The 24,101-nt window shown below is 43.9% G+C and overlaps 1 protein-coding gene across 3 annotated transcripts in view; it reads left to right on the top strand.

Annotated features, from left to right (window-relative positions):
• Positions 1 to 24,101, top strand: part of GPR160 (G protein-coupled receptor 160) — an 82,465-nt gene that overhangs the window by 2,254 nt on the left and 56,110 nt on the right. Inside the window, exons 1-2 of one of the 3 annotated variants that reach the window (XM_029939911.1) lie at positions 9,991 to 10,203; positions 11,224 to 11,410. The exons of 1 other annotated variant lie outside the window; for it this stretch is intronic. The gene's annotated coding sequence lies outside the window, so the exon portion shown is untranslated. Of the gene's footprint in view, positions 1 to 9,990; positions 10,204 to 11,223; positions 11,411 to 24,101 lie in introns of those variants that run through there. One more of the 3 variants, XM_029939912.1, reaches the window with a different exon arrangement.

Genomic DNA, 24,101 nt, shown 5'->3' with positions numbered 1-24,101 from the left:
TAAATTGTATCATGTATCTTGAATGTATCATAGATAAGCTGCTATATTACAATTGCCACTTCAGATAGCTGTGAAATTAGGTGATTAACTAGTTGGTACCTAACCTTCTAATTTCTGTATAAGTCTAATTACATGAAATAGAAGTGGGGGTTTTGATTTTTTACTTTGCTTTTCTGTTTGGAGTATCATTGTAACTACTCTATTGTAAATGACGGAAAATAATTGCATATGTTAAAAAAATAAATTTTATTAAAAAAAGAAAAAAAGACAAAGCTAAAAATATACCCATATGTAAAAATATATAATAAAGATAGCATTAAATTTAAAAAAATTAGCCAAAGAATCTGTAAAGTGTCAAGCCACTAAGAATAAACATAAACTATTATAAAAATAATAGCACTTTGGGTCCTTCCTTTGGTCTAGGTATGGTAAAAAGCATATTTCACTCATGATGTCATTTAATCCTTATTATACCCTTTGAGATACGCTTTATTCCCATTTTGCCTATTTTTTAAACTACTAAGACATTAGAAACTTAGATAACTCTAAGTTACCCAGGATTTGAAACCAGGGAGTTCCAACTCCAGAGGAGGACCCCACTACTCTTTGTTGAGGCTCACGAGTGGTCTCTGAGTACTGCTGCCAGGAAACAATGAAGTAAAGGACACTTCCCAGTTCCTCCGTGCTTTCTGCCTGGAGGCCTGGCCTCAGAGCCGCGTGCACACGGTCACAGGAAAACAGCATCTGCTGAAAAACCCACTACTGATAAGGTTGGTTTCCTGTGTGCCCAAGGCACTAACCATTGAATTTGAACTTTGTACCAAATCTTTCCTACAAGGAAATATAAACTAGAAACTCTCAGGTTGTAAAGGTCCCGCCAGCAGCGAACTTAGCCTGTCTCAGCTGGGCTGAAAGCTCTTCACATTTCCTTCCTTGCACAGTGTATCTTGTCTGCTTCTTTCTCAAAGATGAGTTCTGGCCAAGAGGAAATTTATTATATTTTAAAAGGGAGAAATTGTTAGGGCAAATTTCATATGAGGACTCTGAACCATGAAAAACAGCTTTCTATTAATTATGCATATTTGGGAACTTGTTTTTAAAATTTTTAATGGTTTATTTTATTTTATTTTTTTGAGATAGGGAGAGCATGAGCAGGGGAGGGGCAGAGAGATGCAGCGAGCCCAATGTAGGGCTCAAACTCACGAACCTGGAGATCATGACCCTGTAAGATTTAATAGATGGAGGCAGAGATGGGAGGAAAGAAAGAGACCAGGTTATGGAGCCAAGAAAGCCTTTATTGGGATCTGCAATTCCCGGGTGAGGTCCCATGACCCCGGGAGTGGGGAGTCAGGGAGATCGCGCCTGATAGGCGATGGGCGGGAGGTTTTATGGGGGAGGGGGTTCTGGGTTTGATCTTGGGAGGGCAGATTATCAAATAAGGGCCTTTCAGGGGCATGTTGAGATGGAATAGGTTGCCTCCTCTGTCAGGGTGATGGGAAGCTGGAGCTTCATGATTGGCTGTTTTCAAACTGGCGCGGGACCTTCCAGGTCTGCAGGTGAGGGGCGGGGTCGTCTGTGCACGTGTTCTCCAGCCCCCAGAGAAATGGCCACTAGGTCGCCACCTTAAGGTGACTCTTACAGACCCAAGCTGAAGTCATACACTCAACTGACTGAGCCACCCAGGCACCCCTGTTTTAAATTTTTTATTATGAAAAATCTCCATCATATACAAAAGAAGTAGCCCTGATGGTATAATAAACCTCTTTGTACCCATCATCCTGCTTCAACAATGATCAACTCATAACCAGTCTGTTTCACTGATATTGCCACCGACTTCTACCCACCTTATTTTATTTGGAAGCAAACGTGTTTGGGAATATTTTGAATGCTATGTCCTGTTAGTAAAATGTAGAAATATGGAATCAATAGAATAAAGAAACATGACTTGGTCAGCAAGATTCCTGGGGAAACAGGAACAAGGCGAGGAAGAGGCTTTGTGGTTCTGACACACCAAATACGGGAGGACTGGCCTTGACACAGGCAGACACCCGTGCACCGTGTGGCGGACTCTTGGCTGTGGACAAGGGAATGCGGTGAGTCTACCCGGGAGGTGGTGGCTTTGCACGCCACCTCTGCCTCTTGCTGTCCCCCTCTGGCACGTTCACTGCCAATGTAATGAAGTCATTTGTGGATCCATTTCACCTCCCTGTCTTGCCTATGCCATTCCTGCATGAAAGGAGCCCCAAGATCCAATCCAAATATAATGTGAGCCAAATATAATGTGAGCCAAATATAATGTGTACTTTTACGCATTCTAGAAGTCACGTTGTGAAAAGTAAGAAGAAGAAACATGAAATTAATTTTAATTTTCTTCTTCATTTAACCTAACATTCACAAAATATTATCATTCCAATATGGTATCAATATAAAAATTATTTTTAAAATATTTTACTTTCTATCCCTTATACTGAGTCTTCAAAATGCAGTGTGCTTTTTAAAGTTACGGCATATCTCAGTTTGGACCACTGGTATTTTAAGGGCTTAATAGCATATGTACTAGCGGCTACTGTTTTGGACAGAGCAGCTCTCGGGAACCCAGGGTAGTAGAGTCAACAGCTACATTGCAATTTACTTAAAATAATGCTACTAAAGATTTCTGGTAAAAGTTGAAGTGGATTATGTATATGCTGGGCTTCTCCAGGAAATCTACTGAGGTGAACTAGAGAAAACAACAATAAAGAATTTAGACAAGTCCATCTAAAAACAAGGAAATAACTTCAACCTCCAGAACCCGGGCTATGAAGAACTGTGGCTCTTAGGATCTTGAGCAAGGTGATAGCAAGCTGAGAAAGCATGTTCGTGGTTCCTGAGAAATTCTTCATTTACAGCAAGTGCAGTGGCTCAGGTGACTTAAACCCTCATTGTGTTCTTTCTGTCATGTGGCTTCAGCAAGTTATTTCATCTCTCTGTGCCATCAGTTCCTCATCTTTAAAATGAGGATCATAAAATCTAGGGCGGGTGGATGGGATGAATCAGGTGATGCTGTGAAACACTTAGAACTATGCCAGGCCCGTATATTTACTTCTCCATAAATGCTAACAGTGAAGAGCAAAAACAAAACAAACCCATTAGTAACAGAATTGTGGATAGGGGCGCCTGGGTGGCTCAGTTGGCTAAGCAACTGACTTCAGCTTAGGTTATGATTTCATAGTTCATGAGTTCAAGCCCCATGTCGGGCTGTGCGCTGATAGCTCAGAGCCTGGAGCCTGCTTTGGATTCTGTGTCTCCCTCTTTCCATGCCTCCCTTGCTCCCACTCTGTCTCTCTGTCTCAAAACTAAATAAACATTAAAACAATTTTAATTAAAAAAAAAGAATTGTGGCTAGACCAAGAGGAAAGTGGAGCTAATGATAAACTGAATTCCTTTTTTTTAAAGTTTATTTATTTATTTTGAGAGAGAGAAAGAGAGAGAGAACATGCATATTGTGCTGGTGCAAGAGTTGGGGAGGGTCAGAGAGAGGCGGGAGAAAGAATCTCAAGCAGGCTCCATGCTATCAGCACCGAGCTTGATGAGGGGCTAAATCTCACAAACCATGAGATCATGACCTGAGCTGAAATTAAGAATTGGACACTCAACCAACTGAGCCACCAGGCGCCCTGATAAAACCGAATTCCTAAGTCACTTTTATTGTCTCTGAAATCTGGGTTCTAACCTGATGAGATTGCTTGAAGGTGAGAACAAAAGAAAGGAAACCCGAACTGGCGTTGCAGGTGCTGACCAGCCGCCCATCAGCTCAGTTAAACACAAAATCACCAGCTCTCATCCAGGAATCATTATAACAACCTCCAACTCGGGCAACCTGCTCACCTGGAGGGAAACTGCTCCACTGACAACAAGGACCACACAGAGAACTTGGAAAGAGGCAGCATTTTCACTCTGAAGCTGCCAACTATGCCCACTCACTCCACCGACCCTCTCCAAATTGTTATTGATCAGGCAGACCTGGATATAATATATAGAGGTGAATCAAACACAGAAAATGCAGCTTAAGTCCTGTGCATCGCTCAACTGAAAAAAGAGAGAGAGACATGTATGGAAGAATATTTAAGAAAAATACTGACTCTCAAAGAACTTAAAAAGGACCTATGATTCAGGAGTAGAATTCAGTGATTCATCACTTACATACAACATCCAGTGCTCATCACTGAATTCTACTCCTGGAACCAATATTGCACTGTATGTTAACTAACTAGAATTTAAATCAAAATTTGAAACAAAAACATACAGAATGTAATTTAAAAAAAGAGAGAGGCAAACCAAAAACCATGCTCCTAGCTATGGAGAATAAACTGATGGTTACTCGAGGGGAGGCTGTTGGGGAGTTTGAAGGGCACTTGTGATGAGTGCTGGGCATTGTATGTGAGTGATGAATCACTAAATTCTACACTTGAAACTAACATTACACTGTATATTAACTAACTGGAATTTAAATAAAAATTTGAAGAAAAAAATATAAATAAAAATAAAGAACCTACGATTCATTGAAACTGATCCAAGAGCTTCAGGAAGACATATGAAAGATCATAAATGAAGGTAGAAGTAAAATGGCATCAACCAGGAAAGAAATGAAATGACTTTGAAACCATTTTGGAAATAAAAAGCCACAACAGAAGTGCTAAAAAGCACAGATATGTCTGTGAAAAGAATCAGTGACTTGGAAGATGGGCTTGAGAAAATATAGCCATCAGAGGTAAAGGAAAGGCAATGAATCAAGATGATAGATAATGAGGACGGTGACTCAAAATATGGCACTCATCAACCTTTCTCGGAAAAGTTACTTGCAAAATCTGGAAAATCAAAAGACAGTTTAAGAAAAAGAATTCAAGAATGTGAAAGACACTGCCTTAATGGGTCATTAGTGAGAAAGGAATCATTTAAATATCAAACTAAGGTAAGCAATAGCAAGAATTATGACAAGAATTATTACAATCTGTTGCAGGGCTGACATCATCAATGTAAACAACCAATCAGGTGGTCTAAGAGAGCAAGCTGGGCATCTGGGCCCAGAGGCACCCGCAGTGAGGCATTCATTGGAGCATTTTGGCATTGTTCCTGTCTGTACATGTGCACTTGGCTCTCTGGTTTGCCCAGGGATTCTGTGAGCTTCTCTTTAAAAAATTTATTTTTCTGCTTAAATTAGCTAGAGTGGATTCTGTTGTTTGTCATAGAGATGCTGTCTGACAAGCCCTTCACATAACATTTAAGAAAGACATGTATGGGGCACCTGGGTGGCTCAGTTGGTTAAGCATCCAGCTTCGGCTCAGGTCATGATCTCACAGTTTGTGGGTTCAAACCCCACGTCGGGCTCTGTACTGGCAGCTCAGAGCCTGGAGCCTGCTTCAGATTCTGTGTCTCACTCTCACTCTGACCCTCCTCTGCTAGCACTGTCTCTCTCTGTCTCTCAAAGATAAATTTTAAAAATTAAAAAAAAAAAAGAAAGAAAGACAAGTATGCAGGCTCCTGGGTGGCTCAGTCAGTTGGGTGTCTGACTTCTGATTTTTTGCTTGGGTCTTGATCCAGGGTCATGGGATTGAGTCCCTCACTGGGCTCTGCTGACAGCGTAGAGCCTACTTGGGATTCTCTTTCTGCCTCTCTCTTTCTCTACTTCACTGGCACTCTCTGCCAAATAAATAAATAAACATTAAAAAAAGAAAGAGGGGCACCTGGGTGGCTCACTTGGTTAAGTGTCTGACTCCTGGTTTTGCCTCAGGTCGTGATTTCTTTGTTTCATGAGTTTGAGCCCTGAGCTGGGGTCTGCACTGGCAGCATGGAGCCTGTTTGGTATTCTCTCTCTCCCCTTCTATCTCTGCCTCTCCCCAACTCATGCTGTCTCTGTCTCTAAATAAATAAATAAATAAATACATAAAAGATAAGTATGTGGTCACAGTGGTGAGTGTGAGGGGAAACCAGTGGTCAGTTGGTAGGAATGTTGCTCCAACTTTTGAAAGGGCAATTTGGAAATGTTGATTAAAATTTTAAACATAAATCCCTGTGACCCAAAAATTATTCTTCTAGGAACCTATCTTACATACTTAAACACAACTTTTATTCACTCGAAAACTGCTAGTTGCTGGAGATACTGCAATACACTAAGTAAACCCCTACTTCCCCCCCCAGAAAAATAAAATCCTTACCCTCTTGGAGCTCACATTCTAAGGTGGAAAAGTGGAGGGAAAACAGTAAAGAAGGTAAACATTTTAAAGATACAGTATGTTAGAAGGTAAAAAGTGCTAAGGGGAAAGGAAAATGCAAGAAAGGGAACCAGAGATATCAGGCACTTGGTAATTTGAGTTCGGGGAAGACACTCATGTGAGTAAAGACTTGAAGGAGTTAGAAGATTAAATTACACGGTATTTGGAAGAAGAGAGTTACAAAAAGAGGAGATGGCAAGTGCAAAGGCCCTGTGGCAGAAGTGGGCCTGGCACACAAAGAACAGGCCACAAGGAAGCTTGCATGGCTGGAACAGAGTGGGATATGGAAGGAATGGTTCAGAGTAGTAATGGCATTGCGGTCAGACAGTACAGCTTTATAGGCCATTGTAAGGACTGGTTTTCACTCTAAATGAGAAGGAAACCACTGGAATGTTTTAAGCGCAGAGGGATAATATCTGACCTACATTTTAACCTGACTATTCTAGTTACTGTGTTATAGATGGATTGAGGGAAGGCAAGGGAAAATACAGGAAGCTGTTCAGGAGGCTATTCCAATAATACAATAAAAGGTGGATAGTGGCTTGGAGTCAGTGGGGTGGGGAGTTAACAGTGGACGGGGGAGACATGCTTGGCTTACAGGAATCGGCCAAAGTATAGGGACAAAGATGTTCAAGGCAATGTGGTTTGTAATTGAGAGAAACTAAAAATAATGTAAATGTCTAGAAATAGAAGGCAGGTTAAGTGATCAGGCAAGAAAATCATGCTACTTTTTTTAAATTTAAAAACTGCAGCTGAAAACATGGATACTTTTTAAACTAAAAATCTAAGTGAATAATACTAATTTTTAATGCTATTCGATTTCAGCAGAGAGATATGATGTAGTTTCAACAAAAGCATTTTATTGGATCATGAAAACATCTTGTTTGGTAATTAAAAATACAAACCTAGAAGCATTGACATTAAAGTTTCTTATTTTAAAAAGATTCACAGAAAAATTCACCTGTATTTGTTAAACTAGAGAACCAGTCATTTATGACTAGTTACATAATTCTATTCTTTTCATTTTTTCATTTTTCATTTAAGTAGACTTTATGTCCATTGTGGGGCTTGAACTTGTGGCTCTGAGATCGAGTGGCATGTTCTACTGACTGAACCAGCCAAATGCCCCTCTCTTATTTAAAAGAAATTTTCTTTTTGGTACAGCAGATATAGTCTAAAAATTGAGGAAATAGGATACAAGACAAATGATGGTTTGTACTGAAACTTTAAGATTATTTTTGTTACAAGGCATCTAAGATCAGAATAGGCAAAAAGATTTGTCTAGGGGTGAAACTGGAAAGTGGATATGTGATTCTGAATCGACATAAGGCTAGGCAGCCATCTGGTGGAGGCTAAAACCTGCTAGATAAGAACTATATCAATGATCATTTATTAATCACACACCATATGCCAGGCACTGTGCCTTGTGTTTTTATAATACATAATCTAAATTCACAAATTCGCCCAATGTCATTAGCTTAAAAAAAAAAAAAGGTGAAACTCATACTTTGTTGGATTGTCTCATACCAAAACCCATCCTCTTTCGGCTATAATACTCTATATCAGGTAGGGTATCAATCAGGATGGATTTTTGAGGCTTTTCTTTGAGAAGAATAATGTATCCATTAGGACTGTATTCAATTGTTTGTAATAAACCCTGACAGGGAGCACTTAAAACAAGTAAGAGGGAGCGGGGGTGCCTGGGTGGTTCAGTTCCTTAAGCGCAGACTTCAGTCCAGGTCATGATCTCAGATTCTGTCTCCCTCTCTCTCTGCCGCCCCACGCACCCCCCCCCCCAGTCTCTCAAAAACAATAAACGTTAAAGATTATTTTTTAAAGTAAGGAAACGATTTTTCTTATGTCTTAAGATCTGCTCCTTTTTCTGGTGTGTTGCCCTGTGGCCATAAAACAGCTGCACCTCCTCCGACTTCACAACCACCTCACAGCGGGAGGGAAACCAGAGGAACGCCGAGAAAACTGCACAAAGGGTCCTAAACAGTAAAATCTCCGGGCTCGCTAGACGACGTCCTCCTACATCTCATTGGCCAGAATCAAGGCACGTGACTGCCCGCAAGGCCCTCTGGGAAGATGCGCACTTTCTGCTCCACATAGTACCTCTCTAAACAAACTCTGGGATCTCTTAGAAAGGTGGGAGAAATGGGTATCAAGAAGGCAGTGAGCAACATTTGCCCCATGAAGAATATCGGACAGAACAAGGATGTTGGGGGAGGAGCAGTGACCTTAGAAGTGCTGCTGGATCTAGTGGATTCTAAGGGCTCTGGGCAACACCGTTGATGAGTTTTGGTGCAAGAGACGCAAGGAAATGTTCTGAGCAGCCCTGTGCTCAGCTTCCATTCTGTTATTATGGAAGGAGAGAATAGATATTGGGGAACAATCGAGGGCTCTGCCTCAGTCCCGCCACAGGCCCCTGAGACAGGGTTCCCCTTGGGAAGGGGTCTGATGTGCACAGTTACGTGCTCTGGAATCTTTTCTAGACAGGAGAGGTCTGGGGGCAGGTGTTAACGAAAGCTTTGGAGATGGAGAGAGAGCAGTAGGCACTCGAGGATACTTGGTGATGCTGGGAGCATCTGAAGACTAAATCAGCCTCCTGGATTGGCCTTGAAAGTGCCAGTAAGAATGAGGCTAGACCCTCAGAGTCCCCTCTTCCCAGCCCTGTCACTAGCAAGTCTTCATTTTCCTCTTGGATGAGTAATAACCCTATTTTATAGGGCTGGTATGAGCTTAGTTTGAAGTGATGCCCGTCCAGCTTCTGTTTTATATGCACTCCATAGATGGCGACTGTTATTTTTGATAGCAACATAATCTGGCCCCCCACGCTCCCTCTCTAACTCAGCTCACATCCTCTACTTCTCAGCTATACTGACTCACAGGCCTTTCCTCTATTAGAACGTGCACACCCTGCCCAGCTTTTGGCTTCTGGCCTTGCTCACTGTGGATTCTCATCAGAAACACTCCACATCCTGGTGAATCCTATAGTCCTTCACTACACCAGCTCACCTCTCCCTTCAGGAATTCTCTGGGCAAGGCCTCACTTCCGGTAGCAGTGCACACTTACACTTCTACCACTGCTCGGTTCTAATTGCACCCTCTGGCGGGCGTTTACTAGATTCCTTGTATAGCCCGTCCAGGCTTTCTGAGGGTTAAAAAAGGCCCAGACCACTCTCCTTGTTCAAGATTCTGCATGAAAGGAGGAGAAAATTGTGCCGTATTTTAAATGTTCGGACGACTGCGAAGTGTTAGGTGTTCAACAAATACTTGTTGAATAAATACAGCATTTTCGCACCATTGTTGATGAAAAAAAAAGTGCAGTATAATTGTGCAATTTGCAAATGTGCTATTTGCAGATTTTCAGATAAAACTGTGCATTCATAATGCACTGCGGGCTTTGCATGAATGTTGCAGGTTCTGTCACCCTGCGTGTACTTTCATTTGGAGACAACTGACAATTGGCCTTGCCCACCCTACTGGGGACACAGATGCTCCTTGGGTTGGGGCTGGGGCTTCAAGGCCTGGTACATGGCAGGGGGTCTAACTAAGGTGGGTCCAGATCTCCCCATCTTCTACCCTCTCCCACGGATCCGGGGTGGCGGCTTCCATCGTTTGTCGCCGCCCCGCCGGCAGGCGGCGCCCCTCCTGCCAACCTCCCGCCGGAGTCGCGACGGGGCGTGCGCGCTCAAAGGCTGCCCGGCGCGGACGCCCGCACTTCCTGGCACAAGCGGGCTAGCCAGCCGCAGCTGGGGCCGCGGGGCCGGGCTCGCCGCCCTCTCCCTTCTCCCTTCTCCCTTGAGTAATAGGGGCGGAGCCGGGCGGGCCGGCGCGCGGGGCTCCAGCCCCTCTCTCGGTGGTCACCTGCGGCCGGGCGCAGCAGGTGTCCGGTCTGCCACCCGGCGCTGGGAACTAGGAGCGCTAGCCAGGAGCCGCGGCACTTCGGGTGAGTGCAGGGGCCAGCGGCCGGCGGTTCGCAGCTGCTTGCCCGCTCCGGGGTCCGGAATGGTCAGCGGCGCCCGCGGTTTCCCGGGCGGGCGCTGGGCGCGTCGAGGAAGGAGACGAATTTCTCTTACGGAGGCTGGGCTTTACTACCTAAGAGATCCTGGTGTGGAGCGGAGGGCCCTTCGCGGAAAGCTGCAGACGCCCGAGTCGACCGCTGGGGATTGGGGGTTATCGTGTAGCCTTCGCGCCGGCGGTCCGTAGTGGGGTCGGTGGTGGATGGTTCCTGGTGGCCTGCGTTGGCCAGACACTCGCACCCTGTTTCCAGTGGAGATAAATTTTAAACAAAATAGGTGAGGGTGTAGAAAAGGTCTACGTAATTTTCCTCCCCTAACACCCAGAGGTGGGTGTAATCAGTCACGTACACAGACGCACGTGTGTTCGTCGCGGGGGACTCTGCGTCCTCTCTCTCGGCCCTTCGGCGTTGGGGACCGTGACCCCGCGCGCGCGGGCACTGGGATTAAGCCCCAAGATTTTTCAGTGCTGTTTGTTCTCTGAGACCGCGGTGTCCTGGTTGGTTCCTCGATCCTGGCTGGCTCAGAATTCTTTCTAGGTAACAAGGGACTGCCCTCCGAAACTCGTCAGCTGAAGCTCCCTTTTCTCACTTGGGCGGGTGGCCCTGGGAGGTGGCGGCTGGGTCCAACCCCCGAATTCCGGAGGCGACCGCCAGGACCCAGCCGGCCGAGGAAGGTCCAGCTGGAAGGAAACTGGCTCGCTCCGCCCCACCTTTTGCAAAAGACTCGGGTAAAGCGGAGATATGCTGAAACCTCAGAAATAAACTCATACGGATCAGAATTGCAAGGGACGCGTGCATTGAGAATTGCTAATCGCTTCAGGTCAAATCGTTTCGCTTGTGCTTTTCAGGTTTTTTTTAAACTTCTTTAATTACAAAAATGACTTTAATATACGTGTCTGACTTTTGTAACAAGCCTCTAAGACTGGAGTCTCTGTGTGGTATCTCCAGAGTCGGATTATTGGGAATTTGCCACTGGGGATCAGCGCGGCAGCTGTGAGAATCACGGGGAAGGGGATCCGGCGGTTTAAACACTGTTGAAGAGACGTGACACAGCAGTGCAGTGTGCCAGCCTACGTTCCTGCTTTGAAGGGGACAAGTTCATGACAAATTGGGCCAGTAAAAGAAATTTGTACTGGTTAGTAAGCTAAATATTAGTTTTGTTTGGTTATTTTGGGTAATGGTGTTAAGATTGCGGTTTTTTAAAAAAACTTATTTTTTAGAAATACACACTGAAGTTGAAATATAGATGGAGGGTTTGGTTCAAAATAAACCACTTTGGGGGAACACCACTAGTGGAAAAGTGCCGGGGGGAGCTCCAAAGGAGATTGGCTGATTGTTGTTAATAGTTGAAGTGGGATGAAGGGTGGGGTATGGAATTCCTTACATTAAGGAGGAAAGTAAGTCTCTACTTTCCTGTGTTTGGCGTTTTCCTTTAAAAGTTCCACCACCACCACCACTGCTAGTGGAGCGACCCCCGCCACCCCAGCGGTAGTTTTGGAAGGCACTGCTAGTGTTTTCTAGATTCAAGGTCTTCCACAGATCTTCACTCTTTGTAAAACCTGCCTCTTGAGACTCCTAAAACTTCTTTTTCTTCCTCGTGGGGTGCTGCTTTATTTGGCTCCGAAGGCATAGGGTGTTTGCTGAGTGTGACAGAACTGCGGGGATCAAGTTGATGCAGGTGGATGCTGGGTCAGCCCTTTTTATACAAAGGGTGTTAGCAAGCCTAGGGGTTGAGTTGTGTCCACACAAACAGGTTGTGTAAAATGTATTAGCAGTTTTTCTGAGCTGCCCAAATCCTTTCCAAGTTATGCACATCAAGAAACAGAGCTCAGAGTAGTAAACACACTACTTACCAGTTTAAGATTTGTATATACTTCTAGAAGCCTGGTATACATTAGTAAAAAGTGTACATTATAAAAACAAATCACAAGGTAAGTGGAGATCTTCTTGCCTGAAAGATCTTACCTGTTTGTATTGTCATTTTCACCTGTTTGCCCCAGGCATCGTGACAAGTAATTATTTAACAAAGAAATGACTCCTAAAACATTCTGTAGTGTTCTTTTTTCCTTTCCAAGAAGCTTGCTTTGAAGAAGAGGGATGGGCGGTGGGGTGGGGGAAGTAATATCTATATATTCATCCAACTGGCTCGTTTTCTCCTTCTAGATTTATATAATTGTCGGCTCATTCTATCATAACTTGATTAGTAATTTGGCAATGTGGTGATTGCATGAGGGAGCTTTTATTTTAAATTTACTTTTTGAGAGACAGAGAGTGTGAGCAGGGGAGGGTCAGAGAGAGAGGGAAACACAGAATCTGAAGACAGGCTCCAGGCTCTGAGCTAGCTGTCAGCACTGAGCCCGAAGTGGGGCTCGAACCCACGAACCGTGAGGTCATGACCTGAGCTGAAGTCGGACGCTTAACTGACTGAGCCACCCAGGCACCATGAGGGAGCTTTTAAAGTTTGGGGTGGGAAGAGGCATACTCTTGAAAGATAAACCTCCATTGTAGCCTCAGTGGAACTGATTTTAATGACTCTTTGCTTTTAAGAAAAAACCTATCTGTAATAGTTGAAAGCTGAAGTGCTGGGGGCCTGGGCGGCTTAGATGGTTGGGTGTCTGAGTTTGGCTTAGGTCATGTGAGTTCAAGCCCTGCATCAGGCTCTGTGCTGGCAGCTCAGAGCCTGGAGCCTGCTTTGGATTCTGTGTCTCCCTCTCTCTCTCCGCCTCTCCCCTTCTCTCTCTGTCTCTCAAAAGTAAATAAACAAACAAAAGAAGTTGAAGTGTTAGATTAGGGCCCTCAGCCTAGACCTTACTGGTGTAGTCCCACTAGTGTAAAAGAAGTTGTTAAGATGCTTTAAATCAGTCAGTTGAAGAAATGCCAAAGCATGTCCCAATTTTGTCAAAGGGTGGGGAAAGAAAGAGAATTGACAAAAATCCCCTTACGTTTGGAAAATGTCATAGCGATGGTACTTCAGTGAAGTTGTTTGGCCTGAGGCTCAGTTCTCTTTGTGTGAGTAAAAGAAGCATCGCAGCCTTTAAGTGACTTTATTTTCTGCCTCAGTTCTCTAAAACAAGAGCATCGAGAGAGAAAACAGACTTGCTGGGCCCTTAAGTGACCAGGCAGTGACCTAATGTTTCCTTGCAGCTGTGTCAGGCTGGTGGGATTGGACCCTGGAGAGCTGATTGCTAATAGCCGCTTTAGGGAACTCTCACAACTGTGACTCCATTTTCTCCCCACATCACGTTATGGAAGGGGATAAACACATTAGGAAAGCAGATTGCTGCTTTGTCGGCCTCTAAATGAGAGGAAAGGGTGTTGGCTGTCAAGGCAATCACACTTTTCTAAGTTGTGAGCACCCTACTTTTATCTGCACCACTTCATCCCATCCTGTGAGGCAGAGAGCCTCAGTGCTGGAGGATTATTCTAGTTTCTAACAGATGAAAACAAGGAAATATGAAGAATCTTAAGACTTGGCTAACTCGTTTCTTTGGAATTATGGGGGAAGGAAATTCAACATTTATGAAGAGTTCATGGTTGTCTTCACCTACACGTGTTTTCAGTTCTCACAAATCTCCCATCGGCCCATTTTGCAGATGGAATGGTAGCTAAGTGAGGTTAATAGTAGATTTGAGGTCTTGCAGCTAGTAAAAGCAGAGCTAGGGTTCAAACTCAAATCTGCTGGATCTTCGTGTTTACATGATTCTCCAGCCTCCATGCCCTGCATATTGCCTTTTGCAGACGACTGAGCTGCACACCCAAGAGCTGGTCAGCCAGCCCAGGTAAACTGCCTTTTCACCACATTCAAGCGTCTGGGTCACATGCAACCAACCAACAGATGTTTTATCCGGCCAGCAGAACCGGAGTTGAAAATTGGGAGATTTCACATGTTCTGCCCCCAGGAATTCCCAAAGACAGTAAGGCAGTTCTGGAGCAGAGGTGTGCGCCCCTGTTCCTTTGGCCTCCGCTCTTCCCCGAAGCGTCCCCCAGGCTTGAGGTGGGGTTCCATCGCACTCAGGCTGTGGTTTCTCCTACAGCGAGCAGGTTTTGTCTGTATGCATCTGTCCAAAAGGGGATAACGGTTGAGAGGCTTTTGTCCCAAGAAACTTGGGAGAGCACATACTCACTTGAGGGAATCAAGAGTCTTGTTTCCTCTGCAGTGTTTCTATGTCATCATTTCCTGCACACCCTGCCTGCTGTGCTTATTACACAGAGCTTGAGAGTTTCCTACCCCTGCTTTACAACACAGATGGAGTGCTGAATGTGTGGGCAAGACACGGCAGAGAAAAGGAGGGCCCCCAATACCCAAACCACTAACTGTCTGTGAATGGGATTGTGGGCCTTGTGCCCCAGGGTGTTCTGTGGGGAGACGGCCCCTGCTGGCCGGGGACCCACACGGATCCTCCCGCTCGTGTGCTGGCTCTCCACAGCCGCTCTGAGGGTACCCGCTCCCCGCTCTCCACTGCCCTCCCGTCTCCAGCCAGTGGCAGGTCCGCCCCTACCCACTGCATAGCCCTGTCTGAAGCCTCTGCAGGAATGAGGAACTGAGGTGCCCACGGCCCAGGTTTTGGGAGAGAACCTGTGAGGCAAATTGAAGGATGGCGCAATTTCCTCATCATGAAACTTTAGTCAGGGGTCATGGAACAGATGTTCTCACTTCTGTCTCTATCTGGAGTTTTGTTACAGTTGAAGCTTCTGTTTTGATCTTTGTTTCTTTCCCCCTGAATTGGGAGTGTTCATAGATCTGGGGTGTTGGGTGGGGGAGAGTAGAAAAGGAAGAGAAAATACCATAAATGGAACCCTGTGGAGTGGTTTTGAGGAAATGTCAGGTGATGTTTTGTGGCCTTTGTTACTAGAATTGTCAGTGTAGGCACGGACTTACCCTGGCGTGATAGGAAAGAAGACAGAAGAGCTGCAAGTAGAATGTCTTGTTTAGTTGAAATAAGTTTAGAGACTGAGGTGTGTGGGAAATGCTAGAACAGCTGGTTGATTGGCTCCTTTCCGGAGAACTCGGATCCACGTGTGTGGGTGCTTGCTCCCTCAGGTGATTACTAAGGCCCTGGTCAAACCGACAGGTGGCAAGGGAAAGCAGGTTGATTGCTTATTGGCCACACCAAACAGGTGAGGCAGTGCGGTCCTAAGTGTGGTCTCTCACCAGGTTACTGGGATTATTTTCCCTTCTGCCACCTCGCTGTGTGTTCTTGACCTACTGTTTTTAGACAACTCTGAGCCTCAGTTTTCTCCGGTGTAAAATAATAATACCCATCTCGTAGGGCTGTGTGTAGTCGACGGCCCTTCAGGTGTTACGGAATAAGGATTCACGCCGGGTCAGCTATTCCTGTTGTTGCTACAGCCCTGCCGCCTTCAGTTTCGCCTTTATTTGCAGGACTTGCCCCATAGTTTTAGAAGGCAGGCTCTAGGGTAGAGATGGTTGCCAGCTCTGAGCTCCCTGTTTTCAGAGCGAGCCAAGTACTGCCCGTCCCAGCGGCCTTGTGGCCTTAGCGTTTGTCACCGAGAACATTTCCCTAACAGGGCATTAGGTGTAGCCGCAGCTTTGCAGTTGATGAAGACAGCTAGGCCTGAGCCTGTAGCTGTGAACCCCGAGCTTTGGTGCTGTTGTTGGGGGATTAAAACCTGGAAAAGACTCTGGAAAAGAGATGGAACCTCCTGGCATTCTGTGTGGGTGCAAAGTCCATCCTGTTCTGGAAGAGCAGGCTGATGTGGGCGTGGAATAGAGGGATGCAGGAGTCCCAGCCTCACCCCTGCCACTGCTTTGTGGGGGCTTGCGGCAGACCAAGCACCCTGCGGCCAGCGCCTCTCTGTTACTGGGGTGTGCGTGCCTCCTAGGAGTGTTGTGGGAGAGGCTGACAAGAATTTGTGAAGTCCTGACCCAGGTGCAGTGAAGTACTGTGTCCTGCTAGCCCCTCGTTAGCAGTGAAATCATAGAGCAGGGACCTGGGCAGGTTTACCTTTTAACTTGGAGAAGTAATAAAGAGGCTGTTAGCTAACATTTACATAGCATTTTATAGTTTTAAAAAAGAGCTATCTAATTTGATCATCGACCAGTGGTGCAGGTTTCTGTGTTTGTATTTGTTTCTATTGCCTTCTGTTGCCTATCAGGAGAGGCACAAAGTTCTCGTGCTGTGATTAAAATTTATTGTATTCTCGTGTCTTTATAAATATCATTTGTAATAATTGTGTGCTATCTCAGGCTTTTTTTTTAGCCATCCTCTTAATTTTAGAGAGCTAGGTAGTTGCTTATTTTTTGGTATTGTAAATCATTCCAAGTTGCACGTACATAAACCTTTGTTCTGTGATATAAGAAGAAGTAAATATATTTGGTTTTCATCCCAGGTTCTGGTGCAGAGCTGGTGAGAGGAGTGACTTTTATCATTCAGAATAAGCACCCTTCCATTACTCAAGTTTATGCTAATGACGCACCTCCTGGGGCTGGTTGCCGGGGCTGTCCACTGCGGGATCAGAGGGGTGGAACTTTCAGCATCCACCGGCTCCCTTCACCCCGCCCCCCAAGAGGCTGGAGATCATCTTGGTCACTAATGGCCAGTTATTTAATTTGTCATGCATATGCAATGGAGTTTGGAGAGTTTCTGGCTCGCAAACGCCTCAAGATGCCGGAGGGTGGGGCACAGCCTTGCACCCCTTCCCCGTAACTTGCCCTGTGCATCTCTTCCATTTGGTTGTTCCTGACTTGTATCCTTTCTGATAAACCAGTAATAGTAAAGTGTTGTTCTGAGTTTCAAGAGCTGTTAAGGAGCCTGAGAAGGGGTGTGGGCACTCCCAATTTTTACTTGGCACACGTGTAGGTGACAACCTGGCCTCGTGGCTGGCTTCTAAAGTGGGAAGCAGCCTTCTTGTGGGGCTGAGACTTCATGCTGTGGGACCTCCCCTAACTCTGGGTAGGGTCAGATCTGCTTGGCGTGGAAAACTTCACACGTTTGGTGTTTAGAAGTGTTCTGAGTAGAGACGGTGCTGTTACCTTTTGATTCCATTGCACATTATTTGGATGAACTCCTGTAAGAATCATTACCGAGTCCCAGGTTTTGAATAGTAAGAGGTTTTCTTTCTGATTACAAAAACAAAGGATTTCCATTGCCTAGGCTCCAGTAAGCATGGGCAGGGGGTGGGGGGAGATGTGGGGGAAGGATGTAAAAAGTAAATGCGCCATCCTGTGACCAACCAGAAAGTTGGTGGTGTCAGTACAGCTTGGCTGTCCTGCCGGATGTGGGCATCCCCAGCTTTGCTTGTCCATAGGTGGCCCGTGGACAGTAGCCTGGACCTCACCTGGGAGCTTGTGAGAAATGCAGAAACTCAGGCTCATGCCAGACATTGAATCAGGATTCATTTTTTTTTTTTAACAAGACCCACATTCAAGTTTGAGAAGTATTGGCTTACAAGGCCATGATCCTGCTGGTCACAGGGGCGCTGGCATTGATTATCTCTGACCCGTGTATATACACACATTTTTCCTATTTACTCAGTATTGGGCTAGCACTCTCTACCACTGGTTTTCAGCCTCCCATCCCTTGTACCCGAAGACTATCTGAGGACAAGAGCTCACTCCCCTCAGTAACACAGATTGTGGGATTAGCAGAATCTCTGGGAAGCAGGGGGAATTCCACTTGCCCCCCTGTGAGAAGCCCTGATAATATACAGCTTTTAACTTGCTTCTATCCTTGAACATCATATTGTCAGCATTTTCCAATACTCTTTGCTGCAAAGCTTGTCTTTCAAGGCTGCAGATAGTGTGACTATCATAATTCATCTGACTACTTCCCTGTTTTAGGCATTTACGCTTTTTTTTTATTCTTGTGAGGGAGGAGAGTGTTCTGTAGGCTGTTATAAGTATGCCCTAGTGAGCTGCTGTACAGTACTTCCTTCCTTCCGCTCTGATTATTTCCTTAGGATACATCCCTGGAGTGGAGATACTGGGTCAACAACTGTGAACATTTTAAACATTCTTTAAATCTACCAGGAGTATAGGAAGTACCCCGATGCAAACCGACCTGCGCACTGGCTAGTGTGGTCCGGAGACCGGAGACCAGCTCTCTGGGGAGCAGAGGTCATGCCTGCCTTGGAGCAGACCCTAGGTTGTGACTCTCAGAGGGGTTGGGAGAGTGGAAGGGAAGTTACCGGAAGGGTGGTGGCTTCCTGTGTGTTGGCATTCCCTTCCTCCTAGCCTGAGTCCTGAGTTGTAAGAGATGCCACAGAGCTGGGAGCAGCTCCAGGGTCACCTTAGAGTGGTGGGGGATGGTGTGGGGGGGGGGTTGCCTGTAGTTAGTGGAGGCCTGAAATGACCACCTCGCTTACCAGCCCTGAATATGCTGGACCTGACTGGCACCAAACTTGGTTTTGCTTCCTGAGTCTCAGACATTAGGTTGCCTAACACTTTTTCTTCCCATGACAGACCAGGAAACTCACATTAAGAGAACATTATTCTGAAAGGTACACTAGGATTCTGACATAAAGAAAAAGTGAAGTGTCAGCATTGTAATTGAGTTGCAGTTTGAACTTGGATGCCTGGAAAATATTTTTGCTCCTCTCTAAAAATCTTGGGAGTGAATGAATGAGTGAATATACAAAGAATAAATGAGTTTGATTCTGTTCCTATAGCATACAGAAATTGAATATATATGTGTACATCATATGACATAATTAAAACATTTAAAAATGAGTAATCATTAGCCACTCATTTGTATTAACTATTTGACATGTTATAATTTCCAAATAGACATACCCATACCATACTTTCTGGAAAAATAAGTGTGATTGATTGATTCAGAGTTTTTCTAATAGTAAGGTTGTCATGGAGTTTGGGGAGGAATTTTTTTTTAATGTTTGTTTATTTTATTTTTGAGAGAGAGCGCAAGAGACAGAGTGCAAACAGGGAAGGAAAAGAGAGAGAGGGAGACACAAAATCCAAAGCAAGGCTCCAGGCTCTGAGCCATCAGCACAGAGCCGGATGGGAGGCCCGTACTCATGAACTGTGAGTTTATAACCTGAACCGAATTCGGAGGCCCAACCGACTGAGCCACCCAAGCGCCCCTGGGGAGGAATTTTAAAGCATTTAAAAATTTATTGAGGTGCGTGCAGTAAAATGTACAGATCTTAAGTGTTGTGTTTCGATCAGTGTATGCACCCATATAAACCACATCCCTATCAAGGTACAGAACATTTTCATGCTCCAGAAAGTTCTCTCTGCCCTTTTGCAGTCTCCCTACCCTAGAGGCAATGGCTGTCCTGATTTCTAGCACCATAAGTGAGCTTTGCCTGTTGTTGAACTTCATATAAATGAAACATAATATACAGTACAGTCTTTTGTAAATGGAGTATGGTATACATTAGAACAAAAGTGGCTTCTTTTGTCAACACGTTTTTGAGTTTCATGCATGTAGTGTTTCAGTAATTTGTTTTTTATTAATAACTAATATTCCATTTTTTAATATACCACAATATTTTTCCATTCTCCTTAGAAGATCATTTGGGTTGTTTCCAGTTTGAGGCCATTATGATAAATAAAGCTGCCACGAACAATCTTGTACAAGTTTTAAAAACCGTTTTAGTGAGGTGTAATTTACATGCCATAAACCCGTCCATCATAAGGCTACAGTTCTATTATTTTTATAGACCTTTACACCCATTACCACATTCTAATTGTAGAGCATTGCTGTCAGCCCCAAGGTTTCTTCATGCCGGTTTACAGTCAGTCCCCTCCTCTACGCCAGGACAGCCATTGCTCTTTCTGTCTCCTGCCTTTGCTGGGTATTTCCTCTAAAAAGAACCCTAGAATATGTAGTTTTTTTTGTGGCTTCTTCCACTTAGCATAGTAGTCCTGAGGTTTGTCCATGTTGCCACATCTATTAAAGCTTGTCCTTTGTATTGTTGAATAGTATTTAATTTCACAGATGTATCATATTTTGTTTATCCATTTGCCAGTTGGTGGACATTTTAATTGCTTTCAGTTTGGGCCGTTACAAATCATGTACAGGCGTTTGTGTGGACTTATGTGTTTATTTTTCTTGGGTAGATTCTTAAGAGTGTAATTACTGGATCATAACCCTTTAAGAAACTGCCAAACTTTTTCCAGAAGTAACTGTACAATGGTAGAGTCTCATCAACAGTGTATGAGTGTTTTGATTTCTCTGCCGTCTCACCAACACTCAGTATTGTTAGTTGTTTTGATTATAGCCAATCTGTGGGATGTGTGGTGATATCTCATTGCAGTTGTTTTTAATTTTTTTTATGTTTATTTATCTTAGAGAGCATGAGCAGGGGAAGTCCAGAGAGAGAGAAGGAGACACAGAATCTGAAGCAGGCTCCAGGCTCTGAGCTGTCAGCAGAGAGCCCGACGCAGGGTTTGAACTCACGGACTTAGAGATCATGACCTGAGCCAAAGTGAGACACTTAACCAACTGAGCCACCCAGGCACCCCTCTCATTGCAGTTTTAGTTTATGTTTCCCTAATGACTATTGACATTGAGCACCTTTCCATGTGCTTCTTAGTCATTCATATATCTTCTTTGGTGAATGTTTAATCTTTTGCTCACTTTGGGGCGCTTGGGTGGCTCAGTTGATTAAGTGTCTGACTCTTGGTTTCAGTTTAGGTCATGATCCCAGGGTCATGGGATCAGCTCCATGTCAGGCTCATCACTGAGCGTGGAGCCTGCTTAAGATTCATTCTCTCTCTCTTTCCCTCTTCCTCTCTCCCTCTCTCCCTTTCTCCCCTGCTCATGCTCTCTCTTAAAACAAATCTTTTGCTCATTTTAAAAATTGTGTTGTCACTGTTATCTTTGTTTCAAAAAACTTTAAATAGTCTTTAAAATATTTAAAATACTCAGTTGTTTTTCAAGTCTTTTATCAGATAGTGTTATTTGCAAATGTTTTCTCTGAATCCATGACTTAGCTTTTTATTTTCTTAATGATACTTCTAAAGAAAAAAAGTTTAAAATTTTTATGCGGGCGCCTGGGTGGCTCAGTCGGTTAAGCCTCCGACTTCGGCTCAGGTCAGATCTCACATTCCTGGGTTCGAGCCCCGCGTCGAGCTCTGTGCTGACAGCTAGCTCAGAGCCTGGAGCCTGCTTCCGGTTCTCTGTCTCCTCTCCCTGCCCCTCCCCCTCTCATGCTCTGTCTCTCTCTGTATCAAAAATAAATAAAACATTAAAAAATTTTATATTAAAATTTTTATGAAGTCTGTTACCTGTTTTGTTTTTCTTTTATGGTTTGTGTTTTTAATTAGGTATCTAAGAAATATTTCCTAACCTCCTACAAACCTTTTTTTTTTTTAATTTTTAAAGCAACTTTAGATTTATCTTTAGATAAAAGACTATCTTTTAAAGTGATTTTAGGGGCGCCTGGGTGGCTCAGTTGGTTGAGCTTCCGGCTTCGGCTCAGGTCAGATCTCACGGTCGTGGGTTCGAGCCCCGCGTCAGGCTCTGTGCTAACAGCTAGCTCAGAGCCTGGAGCCTGCTTCCAGTTCTGTGTCTCCTTCTCTCTCTGCCCCTCCCCTTCTCATGCTCTGTCTCTCTCTGTATTAAAAATAAATAAAACATTAAAAAAAAATTAAAGTGATTTTAGATTTATAGCAAACTTGAGCAGAAGGTACAGTTTCCCTGGGATTCCCCATAAACCCCCATATACCTCCACACATGCACGGCTTCCCAGGTTATCAGCATTCCGGTAGCAGAGTGGTACGTTTGTTGCCTTTGTTGAACCTACATTGACACATTTATAATTACCCCAAATCCACAGTTTATGTTACAAATCACTCTTGGGGGTATATATTCTGTGAGTGTGGACAAATCCATAAAGACACGTATTCACAATTGTAGTATTATACAGAACAGTCACCTGTTCTTCCTTCCCTCCTCTCTGTCTCCTGGCAACCACTGATCTCCATAGTTCTGCCTTTTCCAGAATGTCATGCACTTGGAATCCTATAGTATGTCGTCTTTTTAGATTGGATTCTTTCACTTAATAGGATGCATTTAAGTTTTCTCCAGGTCTTATTGTGGCTTGATAGTTTTGTTTTGCTGTTTTTAAATGTTAGTTTATTTTTGAGAGAGAGAGACACACACACACACACACACACACACAGCATTAGCAGGGGAGGGGCAGAGAAAGAGGGAGACACAGAATCTGAAGCAGGCTCCAGGCTCTGAGCTGTCAGCACAGAGCCTGATGTGGGGCTCGATATCACGAACTGAGAGATCATGATCTGAGCTGAAGTCAGATACCTAACTGACTGAGCCACCCAGGTGCCCCTGTTTTGCTTTGGTTTCTAAGCACTGAATAATAAAGGTTTATCCAGGACATTTGTTTGGTTCCATTTTGGAGTTTGAGCAGTGTTTTGTGTGGACATAAGTATTCTTTTAAAAAAATTTTAATGTTTTATTTATTTTTGAGAGAGACAGAGCATGAGTGGGAGTGTGGGCAGAGAGAGAGGGAGACACAGAATTCCAAGCAGGCTCCAGGCTCCAAGCTGTCAGCACAGAGTCCATCACGGGGCTTAAACTCAGGAACAGTGAGATCAGGACCTGAGCCAAAGTTGGATGTTTAACCAACTGAGCCACCCAGGCACCACTTGCCTTTTCATTTTCTTAGGAGCAGAAGATTTTACTTTTATGGAGTCATCTTTATCGGTTTATATTTTTCTTTTATGATTGGTGCTTTGTATTTTGCTTAGAATTCTTTCCTACCGCAAGGTTGCAAGGACATTCTTCTTTGTTTTCCTTCTAGAGGGTTTAGTCTTAGCTTTTATGTTAAAACTTGTGATCCATCCTGAATTAATTTGTATGTGTGGTATGAATAGAATTGAGGTCCTTTTTTTCTCCCCTCCCCTCCCCCAGTGGTTATCTAGTTGGCCCAGCATCATTTATTGAAAAGACCTTCTGTTCTCCCATTGAAGTGTATTGGTAGTTTCTTGTAAATCACGTGGGCCTTTGGAGCCCTCCAATCTGTTCTGTTTGTTATCAAGTTGGTACCAGCCTGTCTTTGGTTCTGTGTTTTATAGGTCTTGAAATCAGGTATTATAAGTCTTCCAACTTTGTTCTTTTTCACAAGTTTTTGACTATTTTAGTCCTTTGTATTTCCATATACTTTTTAGAAGTAACTTAGTTGGTTTGTCTACAAAAAAAAAAGTGTAGTTGGATTTTTATTAGGACTGCATTGAATCTGTCAGTCTGGGGAGTATATTCTTATCCATGGACATGGTATATTTTATCATTTATTTAGGTCTTCAGTTTCTCTCAGTTGTGTTTTATAGTTTTTAGCATTGATGTTTGTACATATTTTAAAAGTTTTATTTCTGTGTATTTTATGTTTATGAGTAATAAATGGTATTTCTAAACATTTCAAAATGTTTATATGTATGCATATATGTATTCTGCAGCTTTTTTAAGTTGAGCTGCAACCTTAATAATGTTAATTTATTAATTCCACTAAGATTTGGGTTGATCGCTTAGGATTTTCTGTATACAGTTGACCCTCAAACAGTGTAGGGGTTAGGGGTGGAGAAACCTATATAGTGAAAAATTCACATAGAATTTTTGATTCCCTAAAAACTTAATTACTAATAGCCTACTGTTGACCAGAAGCCTTACCAGTAACATAAAGTCGATTTAATAAATATTTTGCATGTTATATGTATTATATACTGCATTCATATAGTAAAGTAAGCTAGAGAAAAGAAAATGTTAAGAAAATCATGAGAGAAAATACATTTACTGTACTGTATTATGTTTATTGATCATCATAAGTTCGTGTTATTTGTCTACAAGATGAATCATCTGTCAGTGCCTATATCAGTATTGTCT

The sequence above is a fragment of the Suricata suricatta genome, chromosome 5, assembly GCF_006229205.1.
Source record: "Suricata suricatta isolate VVHF042 chromosome 5, meerkat_22Aug2017_6uvM2_HiC, whole genome shotgun sequence".
NCBI lineage: Eukaryota > Metazoa > Chordata > Mammalia > Carnivora > Herpestidae > Suricata > Suricata suricatta.
Note: the sequence above shows the minus strand (reverse complement) of the source record. Positions and strands in the feature narration are given on the sequence as shown.